Source organism: Patagioenas fasciata, chromosome 2, assembly GCF_037038585.1.
Source record: "Patagioenas fasciata isolate bPatFas1 chromosome 2, bPatFas1.hap1, whole genome shotgun sequence".
NCBI lineage: Eukaryota > Metazoa > Chordata > Aves > Columbiformes > Columbidae > Patagioenas > Patagioenas fasciata.
Window position 1 is genome coordinate 30,533,486 of NC_092521.1, and position 15,666 is coordinate 30,549,151.

The window sequence follows — 15,666 nt, forward strand, 5'->3', positions numbered from 1 at the left end:
TCTCTTGGAAAAAACTTTTTGCACAATGTCAGCTGCCAGCACTAGAAGTTTCTCCCCACCCTCTTCCTTTTTTTAGCTTTGTCAAGAGGCACTTGCCTTTTTAAAATAACACAATATAGAAGATCACTATAAAATGAAGCATTCAAGTTTTGATGATCTGTTTCCTCATAATTAACAAATGTGAAAAGCTATAGTAGTGCAGCTGTAATACTCTTACTCAGCAGTTACCTTCCAGAAAAAGAAATAATTCCATGATTTCCTCCATGCTAGCTAAGTCGTTTGCTGGGGACACAAATGGGGAAAAGGCTGCACTCGTAGCTTCTTTCAACTTTATGCAAATACCTTTTTGATTAAGGGAAAAAATAGATGAAAAATTACTCAAGAAGTTGAATTTAGTCCGATGTTTCTTCCATGCTGCAGATCTAGCAGTTTTGTTGGAAAGTTGTATTTCTTATTGTGAGCAAAAATAGGTAATTGACTCTTATTTTAATTAAATAATGGGTATTGACATATTAGAAAAATTAACAGCTGACTGCTGAAAACTATAGAATATTCATGTTGGTATGCACCAGTATTCAGTTTGATTGATGTATATAACTTGCCTAGAATTTAGAATAAGTGTAGTGTACTTATATATGACAACTCAATTTACTTATGAATTTTTTTAGATGAAGCAATTCCCATGTCCTCATTTTGCAAATCAAATAGCAAATTGTGATTCTGTTGCTCTTTGGTGAAGAATACTGAAGACCTTAACACAACTTTTGAATGAATAAGGGGTCCACAAGAAACCATTCAGTGAAGAATTTTTCAGGTAGTATCTGAATGAAGGTTCATGGTTAGAGTTCATGAAAAAATGCATAGAAAATCCTCTATATAATGGGTTCTGAATGTAAAAGCATACAGCTCACGTTATGTATTATGTGCTAATTGCTCTCTCAGGTTCTGTGATTTTTTTTTTAATTTATGTCATTTCTAAAAGGACTAGCCATAAAAGTGACCTTTTCAGATGTGAAATTAGTATAAAGAAATGTTATTACTACTGTGGAACATTGTAGGAAGTCAGACTGAGAGGAATTTAATCCCCCTTCTGCGCCCTACTAATCTCATTGAAGGGTCAAATTTACAGGCCACAGAAGACATATCTCGGAAACCATAAACTATGCAATTGCTGATTGTTTTAACAGATAAAGTAGAAAAGAGGAAAAGAACAAAATCCTTGAGAAATGAGGCTTGAGAGTGGCAGAATGCAAAACACAACAGAAAAAGGTCACAGTAGCTGACATGACTAAGGACTGCTGAATGTAAGAAAAAAATAGAACAAAACTGAAAATGTGGCACTAAAAGAGGTAGGTTTGCTTTGTGGAGAGTCCCTGCACAAGCAGTTGAAAAAATAATAAATATGCAAATTTTCTGACAGAAATATGTCTGCATTTATTCTACTATTCCTGTTCAAACCTATTAGCTATATTACGGGAAGTCTTATTATGGAACAAAGAGTGTGAAATCCTAAACTCATATTCTAGACCATGAAGCTCAATTAAAAAATAAATCCTGGATAGTAGTCAAAAGTGTCAAAATAATAGGAGAGTTAAATTTCCTAATATTATTATATCATAAAATGGGTCAGAATAGAATTATCAGCCACGGTAAAAAATAGTTCAGAATCAGCCATCTCTTCATTTAACAAAAGGTGTCTCTGCTTGGAAATGAGATTTAATACCAGGTGGAAAAGACTTATGGAGAGTAGTTTCTTCCTGTCCCTGTGGAAAAGGCCTGTACATTACACATCATGTGTATCTGAATAAAGAAATTTAAACATGGTTAATGCAGTGTAACAAATTTTATTTTCAGTTAAATAAAATGAATAGATAGTGCAGCAATAATATAAAACAAAAAAATCAAGTAAATAGTATTTGTAATATACATGTAATGGCCATGATTTGTCACGTTTTAAAGAGCTGCACTATTCTAAACACATTATCATTTTAAGTGGTATACAGAGACCATTTAGGTTCTCAGGCCCTACTGGCAACTTCTCAGTCCTTGAGACACATTCAACCAAATTTAAATAATGGATAAAAGTGGGAAAGATAATGAAGTTCCTACAAGTTATATGAAGGCTAGCAGATAGTGAGAGTGACTCAGATCAGTGGACTGAGGAAAAGGAAATAGGATTCATTAATAATAGTGTCTGAATGAGATGGTCAGCCAGTGAGGGCAGCCATAGTAAGTGCCCTTCCCTGTTTGATGGGACCACAAAAGATCACAAGACACAAGATCAGATGGGGTTAATTTGGTGGGAAGTAAGGGCTAGAGGACTTGAACTCAAAGATAATGAATTGATTTCCACAGTTTACAAAACAATGCACTCTTCTGTGAAAGAATAAAACCTGTGTTCCCTGAGATGCTTTTGTATCATTGAGCTTATATTGAAAAGCAACTTTGCTTTCTGTGGTATGAACCTGAAAGCAGGGTAGGAGTTCTTGACCTTCATGTCTCACTTGAAAACATCACAACTGCTAATGTCTGCAGCTAGAGGAGCAGCCCAGATCCATCTGCACCTGGCTGTAGAGTGTTTGTCATATGTTGCCTCTTCCCTTCTCCACAGGTGGTAAATTCAGTGATCATGTGGCTTAGGCAACCATGGAGTTTGCTATGAATAACGTTTTACACTGCAAAAATAGTGTGGAGATGCCAAAAAAAAAGAGTTGGGAAAGTACCATATCTACTAATGAAAGCACATTTCTGAACATTTCCTGTTATTGCCTTAGTTAGGATTGATTCACAGGTCACAGAAAACAGGAAAGAAAGTTTATTTGAATTTTGCTGTGGTTTGGAGCATCCCAGTACACTTCTTAATATCAGACAATACATCTCTGGTTCCTGAATTGTTGCAGAACTGCTTTCTTTTCCCTTATAAAAGTACCCATCATCATGGAAAACTCTTATTACTGATCCCTTTCATCTCAGAGTATTCTAGTCATTTTCTGTAGTTAGAATAAATGATTTATTGGAAATCTGTGATTTCTGCCTGTGATAACACCTTTATTTGAACAGTTTGAAAATAAAAGCATTTATTTATAGATTGAAAGTCCACTCACTTTGTATAAACTACACATGAATATATTGTGTTATGGACTGTTATATATAAGGAGATTCACCTATGGAGCATGTTTTAAAGGGAAGAAATCAAATTCCATAAGACTGACTTATTATAAATTTATCTCTTATTTATGGTCTGAGACCACCATCTTAAATCCTAGAGCAAATCCACCTTAATTCTTGTATTACTATGTTATTCTCCCAGTGCCTTAACTGCTCATTTGGTAATCTGTCTTTTAGAGAAGAATGTTTATCACATTCATTTTACAAACAAGGTTAAACAGATTTTTTACTTTTTAATCAATGTTTTGTTGTGGTTTGTTTGTTTGTTTTCTATACATGTATTCTGAAAGACTTTGGTTCATTGCACAGAATCATTCAGAATCATTGTAGAAAATTGTAACCAAAATGTTAAAGCAACCATGTTCTTAAATAGTAACCAGAAAGAATAATTTGTTGACTGATAACCAGACCTTTACTTTTGCACACCCAAATCCATCCCCATTTCTGAGATTTTTCTGCTTAATAGCCTCTGTCAGTCATTCCTTGTGGGAGCTGATGCCATATGGCTTAGGTACCTAGTGTTTCAAAAACAGATTAGCAAAACCTCCTGGGTACATATTGTCAGGAGAAACAACATGAAAATAAAACCTGAATGTGAGCCCACCAAAGTAAATTTTTAAATAATGGAGAAGCTAAAAAAAAAAGGTCATACACAAAAGAACTGAGCTCCTGCGTTTTTGTTGTTGTTCTGAAAAAAAATAAAAAAGGAAAAAAATAAGCCAACACAAAAACAAAAGCCCCAAACCACTCAAAATTTTTAATCGAAAGGGAAAAAGAGAAAGAGCTCACACGGTAAAACAGCAATAGTGAAAAGATTGGAGGAGAGAGGAGGAGAGACATTTTTTATGACCGACAAACATTTTCAGGTAAGTATTGTAATTTCCAGGTCTAATTGTCTCTCTGATTTCTCTGTCTCCTGGAAGGTTTTGCTTAACCTGAAAGCTTGCCTGAAAATATTTTCATTGAAACATGACCATTTGTTTATTTAAAGGAAATATAATTTCTGATTTCTATGTGAATAGAAAGGAATCCAAACAAAGTAGTAATCTGCTCCAACCAAACAGCACTTCGTACATGTCCTCTGGCAGAATGTCCTATATTTTATAGATGTCTTAAGTATGCTATTCTTTGTAAAAGTTCCCTGTTTCAGTGTTAACAAAACAGCAAACTGACAAAGATTCTTCACAGGTGGTGTGTTAAAAAGGTTAATTTGGCAGAAACTAAACGCCGTTGCATTCCAGTTTGTCCTCAGATATCAGAGTGACTGGGGGTGGCCGAATTTAGCTTCTCAGTGATGCCAAATTACACCAAAAATAGCCTCAATCGGCACTATAAGTCTGATAATGCTCAACAGCCAGTCCAGCGTTATGTTGAATTCACACAATTATGAATTCACGCATAGTGCAAAGTCAGGTCGTGGTCATTGAACTTAGGTGCTTACACAGATCTGCGAATGGTACTACAAGTCTGAGTGCATCCAATGGGAGATTCTCACGAATAGATCCGCAGACAATGAGATTCAATAAAGCAACAGGTACATGTTCTTTAAGATTGCCATTGACACAAAAATACACCTTGGTTGCAAAATATACTTTGAACCAAATATATTTATTCTAAGATGACTACATAGCACTACTAATGTGATTACAAATACAAGCTTGATTTCTACGTTTCCAAGGAAGCCCTTGATTTAGCCAAGTGTGCAAGTCTTATCCAAAGGTGTCCCTGTGGGTGGGGAAGAGAGGTTCAGGCAGTCAGCTGATCCCAGAAGTTTGTGATGCTGTCTCCTTGACTTCTCAGTGATGTAATCTTCCCCAGCTTTCCCCTGTCATCAGTGTGTTTTATAATACTTTTTACATTTAGGTGGAGCTTGAGTGACTCTAGTCATATCTACCTTTGTTATTGATTGGTATAAAATTCTCTTGCTTCAATTTTAAAGGTATAGACTAAAAAGAATTCAGAGAGCATGCTCACAGTAGAAGGGAGACAGATAGCTTTGGGGATGGAGGTGTGTTTTGGTGTTATAATGAGATTATAACAAGCAAATTTCATCCACAGGACAACATTTAAATACAACTGCTAGCTCAGCAAACAGTATTCTGGATAGAATGGGATATTATTTCTTATTTGACAGCAACTATGTGCACAGTACCATTTAGTTCCCATACCTGCCTTGTACACAGAGCCTGGCTGTGGTATCTCCACATCGATCCACCTTTTGTTCCTCCTAGTGCATAGCACACCAAGCTTTCCTAGTGTGTGAACATCTAAGGATGCAGGTCAGGTGTGGGGGTGAACCATCATAGAACAGATTCTTTGCATATCAAGCAGAAACCTTATGTGCTGAAAATGTGGGTATAACTTTACTCTAAATATGTGTGCCTTCAATAATTAGTTTATATAATTTGCCCCCCCTCCAGTAATTATTCCACAATAAGGTAATATCTATAAATACATTTTCACTAGTTAAGAGTTTTGTACTTAACTGTATTTATAAATGAATGCTCCAGAAAATATTTAGGTTTAATATACATGCTGACTTGATCTTATTCACTTGCAATCATTAAAATAAAGATGTTGGCAGATGTCTTCTAGATTCTTCAAGAATCCAGAATGCCTTTTCTCTACATGCCTGCCCGACTAGATTTACTTTTGATAAACTTTTTTCTTGTTAATAGAATTCATCAGGAAACCATCAAATGAGTTCTAATGCTCTGGTTTCTGGTCATGTTTTTTTTTTTTTTTCTAATAGAAATAGGTATAGTAGTTCACCAGGTATTCTAATCATGTACTGTCAAAACATCTCTTGAATATTTTAAAACTTCTGATGTAGAGCATTCACTATTAGGAAGCATGGCAATTAGGTTTTCCCAGGCAGCCTAGATTGAACTCTCCTTCTGTGTCCACAAGGAAAACCAGAGTGATGCTCAATAAGCAGGGCATATGTCCACAGATTGAACGAATGCGACAAAACTGAAACTGAACAGTTGTCAAAGAAGTGAAAGCCATACATTGTCTACTGGTATTAAGCCAAAGACCTTATAGGGAAAAAAAATAAAATAGCAAAATTACTTGTATTTTTAGAATGTTGTACAAAGAGCCATAGTAGTAGGGATTCAATCAACACAACCATTATCTAAGTAAGCACTTCAGCATGTGCCTGAGTTTGGTTTGATGATAATATACTTTGTATGTCATCAAAGTACTTCTATATAAATAAATATCATACCATTTGGGAACTTCATAGATTGCAAATTTAGGAAGTTAGATTATCTCTGTGTGTGAGATCCAACAGTCATGTCAAAATTTCACACAAACTTAGCCTAGTTGAAATAGAGAGCCATTTATCACCCTCCTGTCATTTTCCCCTGTTCTCTTTTTCCCTTGCATCTGAAGACTACTGCTTTATCACTATAAAAAAGAGAAGGTTATATAAAATGAGGACCAGTCCTGTGATTTGACTGAAATGTTACATGTCTTCAAATCAACAAAAGGAGATAAACTACTTAACAGTACGCTACAGTATCACTCTCTAATTAATATTACAGCAGAATTTTGCCTTTTTTTTCTGCTGTGAGAAACGTAATAGTTATGCTGTCCGTTGCAAGTGGAACTTAAGCATGTGAAAACAGATCAGAAGCAGCACTGACTTGGATCTGTGTCTGATTGCAAATAACATTGTAAACAGGTTTGCAGCAGAAAGTTGCAGTGTTGATGCCCACTTACATGTCATAAAATGTATTTTTAGTGTACACCTGCAGTGCCTCTTTCATATTTATCTTATAGTTGTGTTAAAGTTGAAATGTCTATTGAGCGAGGTCATTATTCACAGCAGTTCTAAAAATTCTCCTTTACTTTACAGTTGAAACACACTTGTATTTTTGACAAAGCTAGTCCTTCAAAGCTGAAGTGGTTCGCTTTGTAAATTTGACATTTATTGTTCTCAAAAGTCTCTACCAATGGTAATGTCATAACATGGGCTGCTGACTGTTTAGAGCAATATTGTTCACTTGAGGTCAATCACATATTACAAATTTAAGGTAAATTTTAATGTTAGGAGACTATGTAAAAGTAATACTTAATCTTTTTAAAATGAAATGCAAAGAAAAATGAAAGTGAGGATATTTGAAAGAATATGAGAGGGTATGCACACAGAATTCGATCCTACTTTCATTACCTACGTGTATCAGGAACAACATAGTTGAAATCAGTTGAATTATATCAGACTTTCCAGTCTTCATGTATCAGATATTTTAACTTGATTTTATTTCAGTAGGGAACTCAAAAGGTTTGACCACACATACATGGTCAAGTACATACCTATGAAATATTCATAGTTTCATATAGTATTAATGTTCTTCAGGGGTTGATAATGAAAACTGGTTATACATTGAAAAAAAAAATCTAGGAATGGATTCAGAAAAACATTAAAGATTAAGGGACAAAAATTCTAATCTGGAGTTTAAAGCATCATAATAATTTGCAAAAAGTTTCATATAATTTCATGAAAAAATAAAATGTTTCATCTTGTGTTCAGAAAAGAGAAATAGCACAGTTACATCTAGGTCTGGAGCCTAGTTAGGTTAAAGACAAAAACCAAACCAAACCAACAACAAAAGACAAACAAGCAAAAAAAAACCAAAAACAACCCCAAACACTTTAACATTAAAATTTACTCCATTATTTAAGTGGGGGTTTTGGCAAGGTTTTTTTTTTGTTTGTTTGGTTTGGTGGTGTTTTTTTTTTTTTTTTTTGGTTATGTTTGTTGTTGGTTTTTTTGTTTGGTTGGTTGGGTTTTTTGTTTTTGTTTTTCAGGGAAACCAACATTGCTGTTGTGTTTTTTTTTTGGGGGGGGTAGTGGTGGTATTAATCTTCAAAAGATATCTGACTTTTTAGTTCTAATATCATTCTGACTGCTGTTCATATTAGGAGTTTCTTTTTACCTGCACAGTATGCAGTTGATCAAATATCCAATTTAACAAAGCTTTTGACATAAATCGGATCTACCTAACTATATTTGTGTTAGTTTTTCTCTCGCATTCTCTGACTGTTGTCATCTGTGCTGGAATATGAAACTGCAAAACAGAGCAGCAGATATAATGAGAGCAAGTGCAGAGCAATTAGCAAGTTGTCTCCCCCTGCATATTGTAAGGAAGCTCACTTTAAATAAAAATATAACAAAAAAAATGTGCATGGCAGAGATGACAGGAGGAAGGTGGTTATGTCATCCTTCTTTCTTGAAGACTGCACACAGAGACAGAACTGAGAAATAAGTAAATTGGAAATACAGACAGAGGAAAAACAGATATTAGGTATAAATGGCCATTCGCTGAAACAGAAGAAAAGTAAATAAAATCAGAAAAATATCCAAACACCATAAATTGTTCAAGATTCCATTAAAATGGTGCAGATTTATAGTTCAAGGCTTGTCTTGATATCATGAGGTTTCTCAAATTACTTGCACAAAGTTTACAGAGTTTGGAAGTCAGAGGCAAAAGGACAGCAGGCCATAGTTAAAGAGGATTATGCACGTGTTTTTCTCCTGCTCCTTTGTCCTCTTAATTCTCTGGAACAGGGAGAAAAAAAACAAATAGGAAAACATGAATCGTATTTTACTGCTAGGCAAACCAACCATATCCAACACATATTTCTAAAGCTAACATCTTTATGGAGTTAATGAATTTTCTGTTTTAGTAGCATTTCTGTACAATGCCTATAACAAAGAAACTTTGACAAATAATATAAATGGGAATGTATGAAATTGCAACATCAATGTACCAAGTAAAGAAAACAAAAAAGTTCAAGAACTTACCAAGGTGACAAGCCAGAACTTTTTTTTTTTCTGTTAATAGAGAATCTATTTTCTGTAATTCCATGAAAAATTTGCATGAGCTGGATTTTTTGTAATACATAATGAGTTTTGTTTTGCTGACTCTGTTGACTGAGCCTGCAGCATAATTAGAGATTTTTTCTGCTGACTGAGTAGAAGAAAGTAATATTTGAAATCACATATAGCTGTAAAGCCTAAGTCTGATTTGTACTCATGCAGAGACCAGCTACAAAACTGATGAAGTTTATGGTTAGTAAGCACTGGAGGTTTACAGACATCACCTTCATAATGTGGTATGAGCTTACCAAAACAAAGCTGAGTCAAAAAGATACCAGAGGAAATTTTAAACTTTTTCTGTTCCCCTTCAGCCTAGCAAGAAGATCTTGCTGAAATAACTGTCGGTGTACAACAGTCATCAACTTACCAGTGTGAATGTGAGGAATTCCAAAGTGGAAGTGAAGGTCTATTACAGTAAATTATAGGTATGGGATGCAACAGCTTTTTGAAGCTATGGTGGTTAGTAAAATTGCAATATGTTAAACAACAAAAGACTAAATATAGATTAGGTAAAAGATTTTACATGTGGGCATGTAAAAGTGCTAATGTAAAGACAATATGGTGAGCTGTGCTGCATTTTAAAATAGTTTCCTACCCCATATAATCTTCTAGACCATAACAGAAAAAAAAAAAAAAAGAGAAAAAATTTTATTTTTCCTATGAATTTTACTTGCCACTGACTTTACATAGTGATACATTTTTTTTCTTCTGAAATGCATCTTTTAATTTGGATCAAGTTGAGTAGATGGGGTTCCTCATTTCATTAGTCGTGAAGAATATTAAATCCTCCTAAACTAGCAGCCTTCCATAATGAAAAGATTCCATTTCCGTTAATTTCATTAAGTGTGCAAAACAGAGTGCAGTCCTCAGAATTTGCATGGACATATATTTATATGCATTCTTAAGTCTAAGATCACATTTAAGAGAAAATAACTCCTGAGGTGTCTAGGTGTTCAATAAATATATACTCAAAGGACATTTTCAAGGACAAGGTATAGTTGAAGATTCCTTCTTCCCTAAGTGATCTGTTTCGCCCTAAACTTGGCTTTATGCACACACTTAAGAGTGGAGTTAGTCACTGAATTGCACCTGCAGCTTGGTCCCTGTTCACGGCTTAAAATAGAGTATTGATTGCCATTCCCAATTGTGTTGCTTTTTTTGTGTTGTTTTGTTTTGCGTGCTTTTTTCTTCCTATTACATCACTTATCGTGCAACTATGAAGGAATGGATGAAGGAATGGATAAACCATCTCACATATTCCAAGCATTTCCACACAAAAAGCCATATATTTCAGGGCATAAACAATTCTTTGAACTCTGGCTACTTACACAGTTCTTTACTACATAAAACTTAGTAAAAGCTGTGAAAGTGTTAACAGATTATGAGCACAGTCAAACATGTTGGTGAGGTAATGGTTACTAAATAATATCCAAACAGGAAAAATGTACAGACTTAGAAGTAAAAGCCTCAAAGCCTCTTTTGACTCTTGTATATTCTGTGATGTTCATCTAGTGATATAGTTTTCTACCACTTGATACCCAACATTTTGCAAATACTGAGTCAAATTTGTGTTTAAAAGATAGCTTTGTATTGGTATAAAAAACATTAATATCCATTTAATATTTTATTCATGATGCCTTAGCCCACTACTCCTTAATACACGCTGACTCTCCCGAAATGATGTGCAACCTAGTACCGTTTACATTATACTACTACTTTGCTGAATATACATCTTCTCTAGACAGATCTTTAGGATTAATTGTTTAGAGGGGACGGAAGTGTGAGCTAGATGAGCCCCTGGGAAAGCATCCTTCCTAATTTTGCCTGAGGAATTTGAAGAAAGTGGAAATGTTCTTAGTCTAGCATTTAGAAACTTTGCATTTCAGGTTTATATAGTCCTACTCAATGCTAGGAATTAGAATAAAAAATGAACATATAAGGCCAAGATCCTCTGGCCCATAATACTTTCTTAGTGCCATTTAGAGAACTTAGAGTGAACAGTACTTCTCTTGGGAAATTCCATTTTTGTAAGATGAGTCAGAGAAACAGATGGACATGATGGTTGATGGACAAAAGCTGAATCATGTTTGATGCTCAGGATCCCATGTGGAGCTTGTTTGTATGCATACATTGAGTTACATCCACAGGGGAATATTTTGAAACTATATGCATGTGTACTGAATGACTGCAGAGTTACCAATTAATGTGCATCATTCTCTCCTCAGTTCACAGAGTGCATAAAGCTAAATTAGTCTGATACACAGAAAGAAAGAACAAATCTACTCATCTTCAAGGAAACAATTTCCTTCATCTGCCTCATCCAATATTGTCAGAATCTTTGCTTCGAGCTTATAGATGCATAACTGGTAAATGACTGCTTAACCCAGCCAGTTCCATGAACAGCAGGAGCTCTGAAGGCATCTCCAGTTTTTCTTTTCCAAATGGTCATGCACTGCCTGGAATATAGATTAACCTCCAGTGTATTATATGTATCACTCTTAGCTTTCGATCTCCAGGGCAAACTTTAGATTTTCAGGCCTCAGTCAAATTTTGCAAAAGCCTTCATTCTACATGAGCATGGTCTTTTGCAATGAAGTACAACCACCTGTCCTGGTTTTGTTAAAAACAAGTTTCTCTTTTAGTGAATTTGCCTGTCAGCTAAAGCTTTCATATTAGCTGCATTTTCCTGGAAAACCAGATACATGTTTTGGTAAACATAACAATGGAATGCAAAGTTATTGATAAGCATGGATGGACATCTCACGAGAGGGGCAACGAGAAACAGGTGACCAAGAAACTGACCAACGGAGTATAACATCCCATTCACGTGAATACTTCATATGAAAGTGGGAGATCACAAGGATCTCATCCCTTTTTTGCTTATGGCTGACATTAGGAGAGGACTTTGCTAGTCGTCCCTGCAAAGTGAGGCCCAATGACAGACTGAATCCAGATCCGGTTGGCTGCAGAGTCCAATCCAGGACTTCAGGTGCTGGCTCTGCAGTTGCTGGGACTTTCAGGATTGGTTTTGTATATTTTGTATTATTTTCTCTGTTCTTATTAGTAGCACTAGTAAAACATTTTTATTTTTTCCAACTTTCTTCTCCCTGTCCTTCTTTCCCTCCCGATCGCCTGTCCTTACACCAAATAGTTGAATAAATGACCTGATTTTGTAGACAAAATGTCCATTTGGATTTCATTCCTTTATGGTTGAAGCCACACTTGGTTAAGCACACGGGATGGTTTGGCAAACGTCATCACTAAGTACTCAGGAAAGTAATATGAAGTTCAGATAAGAAAGCATAGCTCTGCAGTTGCTTGTGAGCAATCTATGTCACATGTAGCATGGTTTTAATTCTACTTTTTGTCTTTTTGTCAATGAAAACTGAATACCAGGGAAATGGTAATGAAGGAGTCTATTCCCTTCAAAATGTGTATAGATTTACAAATAATTTGCATTTATTCAGATGACAACCCTCAAGATTTCCTAAGGAAAGGTCTATTCTACTGTGAAATATGTTTTGTTTGAGACCTCAAAATACTCTAAAAGCGGCTAAGCACCAGGTTAGGGTTGCAGGTAAATAACGACATCACTGACTAGGCCCTGGCCTGAGGCTTACCTGAGAGAAGAGACTACTAAAAGCTGTTAGATATGGCCTAAGAAGCTGCCAAATGTGACAGATAACTGTGAGAAGCAGGCAACAATTGTTACCCTTCATGAGGGAAGGCTGGATTTTACTCATGCTTACCAAGGAAGTAAGAAATGGCTGAACTTCATTGGTATTTGGAGGGGAGTACAGGGGATCTCCCTGTACTTAGGTAACCCTAACTGAGATCACCTGGGTAAAAGTATCAGAAATACTAAATTTGGGTATGAATATTGCAAAACTGGTACCAATAGAGAAAAAGCAACTGTGTTGAGCAGTTTATTTGAGATGAGACTGGGGTAGAGACAAGGAGGCACAAAAATCTGCTTTCCAACTGAAGAATTCATTGATAGACAAAGCTTTCAAGAGGCTTGGTCGTAGTTACTTAAAAGCTACAGCTTTTCTTAATTTTTGTAGTAATAAAGGAAAGATGAAGTTTTAAATCTATAAGCACAAAAGACTGCCTTTCTCTGAACTGAATTAGTGAAATTCATTTAGGCCATGAAAAAGACCAACCACAGATCTGTCTTGATTTTTTTTATCTAGCCCCTACTACTTCTTAAATGTGAGTCTAACAAAAAGACAGACAATAGTCCTCTAACTTGCAAACAACTTGGTCTTAGCAAAGGGTAGAATGTTGTATTCATGCAGACATGCAGGAAAACATGCATGATCATTTCTAAGAATGTACAATGCCACAAAATTAAAGTTGGACTGAATTTCATGGACTATTTAAATGTCAAGCATTTCTCATTCTGTTCACATGATGATATTCTAACGAAATGAGATGCTCGATATTGTACAACTATTGCAGCAGTTTCAAGATGACAAAATCTGAGTATTCAAAGAAATTTGTGTATTGAGATAACATAATTTATATTCTTCCTAGCTTACATATACTAAACCTCATGCCATTACTGAGTAAATCTAAAAGGTTTTTCTAATAGTTTTCATAGCCTTTCCTGACAATCACAAGTACTGTAATTTGGAAGAGTTGTCTGTTTATTTAATATGCCAAGTATAAATTACTGCTGATTGTTCCCTGGGACCATTCTACTTCCATCACATTCTCATATTACTATGACTTTTTTTGTTTTGACATTTTTTGGTATTTTTCCTCTTCCTTTTCTATTTTCTTCTTAAAGTCTCTTAGGAAAAAAGAAATAGAGAAAAAAAATGTTAATGGGGAGTAAAAAATATATTTTTTACTCCACACAGAAGCAATAGATTGCTGTTTAAGCTTTCAGTTATGTATGAGGAGGAGGTACTGGAAACTTAGGTATGCTTTTGGAGTCAGGAAGTATACTCAAAAAACAGCTATCAGAGATATTCTGGATACACCAGAACTAGCTCAGTATAGAAGTGCAAATCTCTTGAAATGCTTCCATTTCAATTAAATCTATCTTTTGCAGAAGTCCAGTCAAAAGTATAAAGCAAGACTGATGAGACCAAACTCCCTGAATGTTGCACTTGTATAGACAAGCAGTGTTTATTCAGCTATTTGATTTACTAAGGCTGATGCCACACCAATATGCAGAAAAGCATGATAAAGAAACACGCATGTGAATCCAAGAAGCATTCAGAAATCCTAGGTTTAACAAACTCTAGCTAATCATTACATAGCTTCTTTGAACTCTTCACAAGAAATAATTAATGAGGATAGACTTTCATAACTTCCCGTCATTAGCCAGACAACACCCTTACTCTGGAAAAATTATTCTGCTCAGGCTGCTGCTCTATGCAGGGGTATAGGACCCAGCCAGCAGATGTCTGTTGTGGAACAGGAAGAACAAAATACGTTCTTACCTACAAGTTCCAGATCCTGAATGTTTGCTGTAGTTTCTGATTGACATCTGAACTTTGCATTTGGTTTGAGCAGAGTAAGGGCCTTCAGGATCTTAATAACTCTACATAGGCCTCTTTCCAGACTACCATAATGGAGAGCACACCTTAAAATATTTATCAGTGGAGTGACATAAATGGAAAAGTGAACTATTTGCAGTGTGCAAAATAGCAAAATAGTAGTGACCTGAGCAATAGTGCAGTAGCTTACATGGCCAAACTGTGAGCAAGACCTGTTCTTAATCTATCCCCTTGACAGTAAAAAAACTAAGCTGACCACAAAAGAAATGGGAAGTCTCTGCTGAAACCTGGAAATCAGAACTGCTAGACCTAAAGGAGTTTATATTTTTCTAGGCTTGGCCAGAGTTCTCACAGGCAACTCAAATAAATCACATCCTCCACACTACTTGTACAGTACCTCTGGCTGAGATCTGGGAAAGGAGACATTTAGGTCCCTCAACTAGATATTGATGTCATCATTATCCTGTTATTATATGTGCTGAAGTGTTCATCTTAATGTTTGGTCGCAGATAGGGTCACTTCAAATTTTACATCTATGATAAACTGATAATTTGTTTTATTTTAAATTTAAGTCTGTAAGGCATTCCTGTTTATTTGCTTTGTTACTCCAAGGTGTACTTAAGCACTGATATATCTGGAAATGATGACATGCATTTAATTTTGCTTCCTGCCTATAGTCCATAGCTAATGACCTAGAGCCTTAGTATTTCGTTTCCTCAGAATAAACCTGTTATACTGGTGTTGGAAAATGTGTGTCTCTTGTTCCCTTTCTGAATGGACATGAGAAGAGCACAATGAAAAACTCAGTTCGTAAGGGCAGCTCTCAGTCCTGTAACTTCAAAAAAACTGTAAGTAAAGATGTGGTTATATAAAGATAAACGGTAAAGATTGGTTGACTGAAAAATAATTCTGGTAATAATAAACTTCTATGGAATGTAGGACAGTCTGAAATAGGGGATAAGTTTCAGAGTCCCATTTACTAGCAAAAGAATCTAATTAATATCTCCTAACCATGCTTAGGAGAAATAACACTAAATACAAGCACTTAAAAACACTTTTAATTTTGTAATAGTGAAAAGTCAATTTATTTTACTAGTTTTT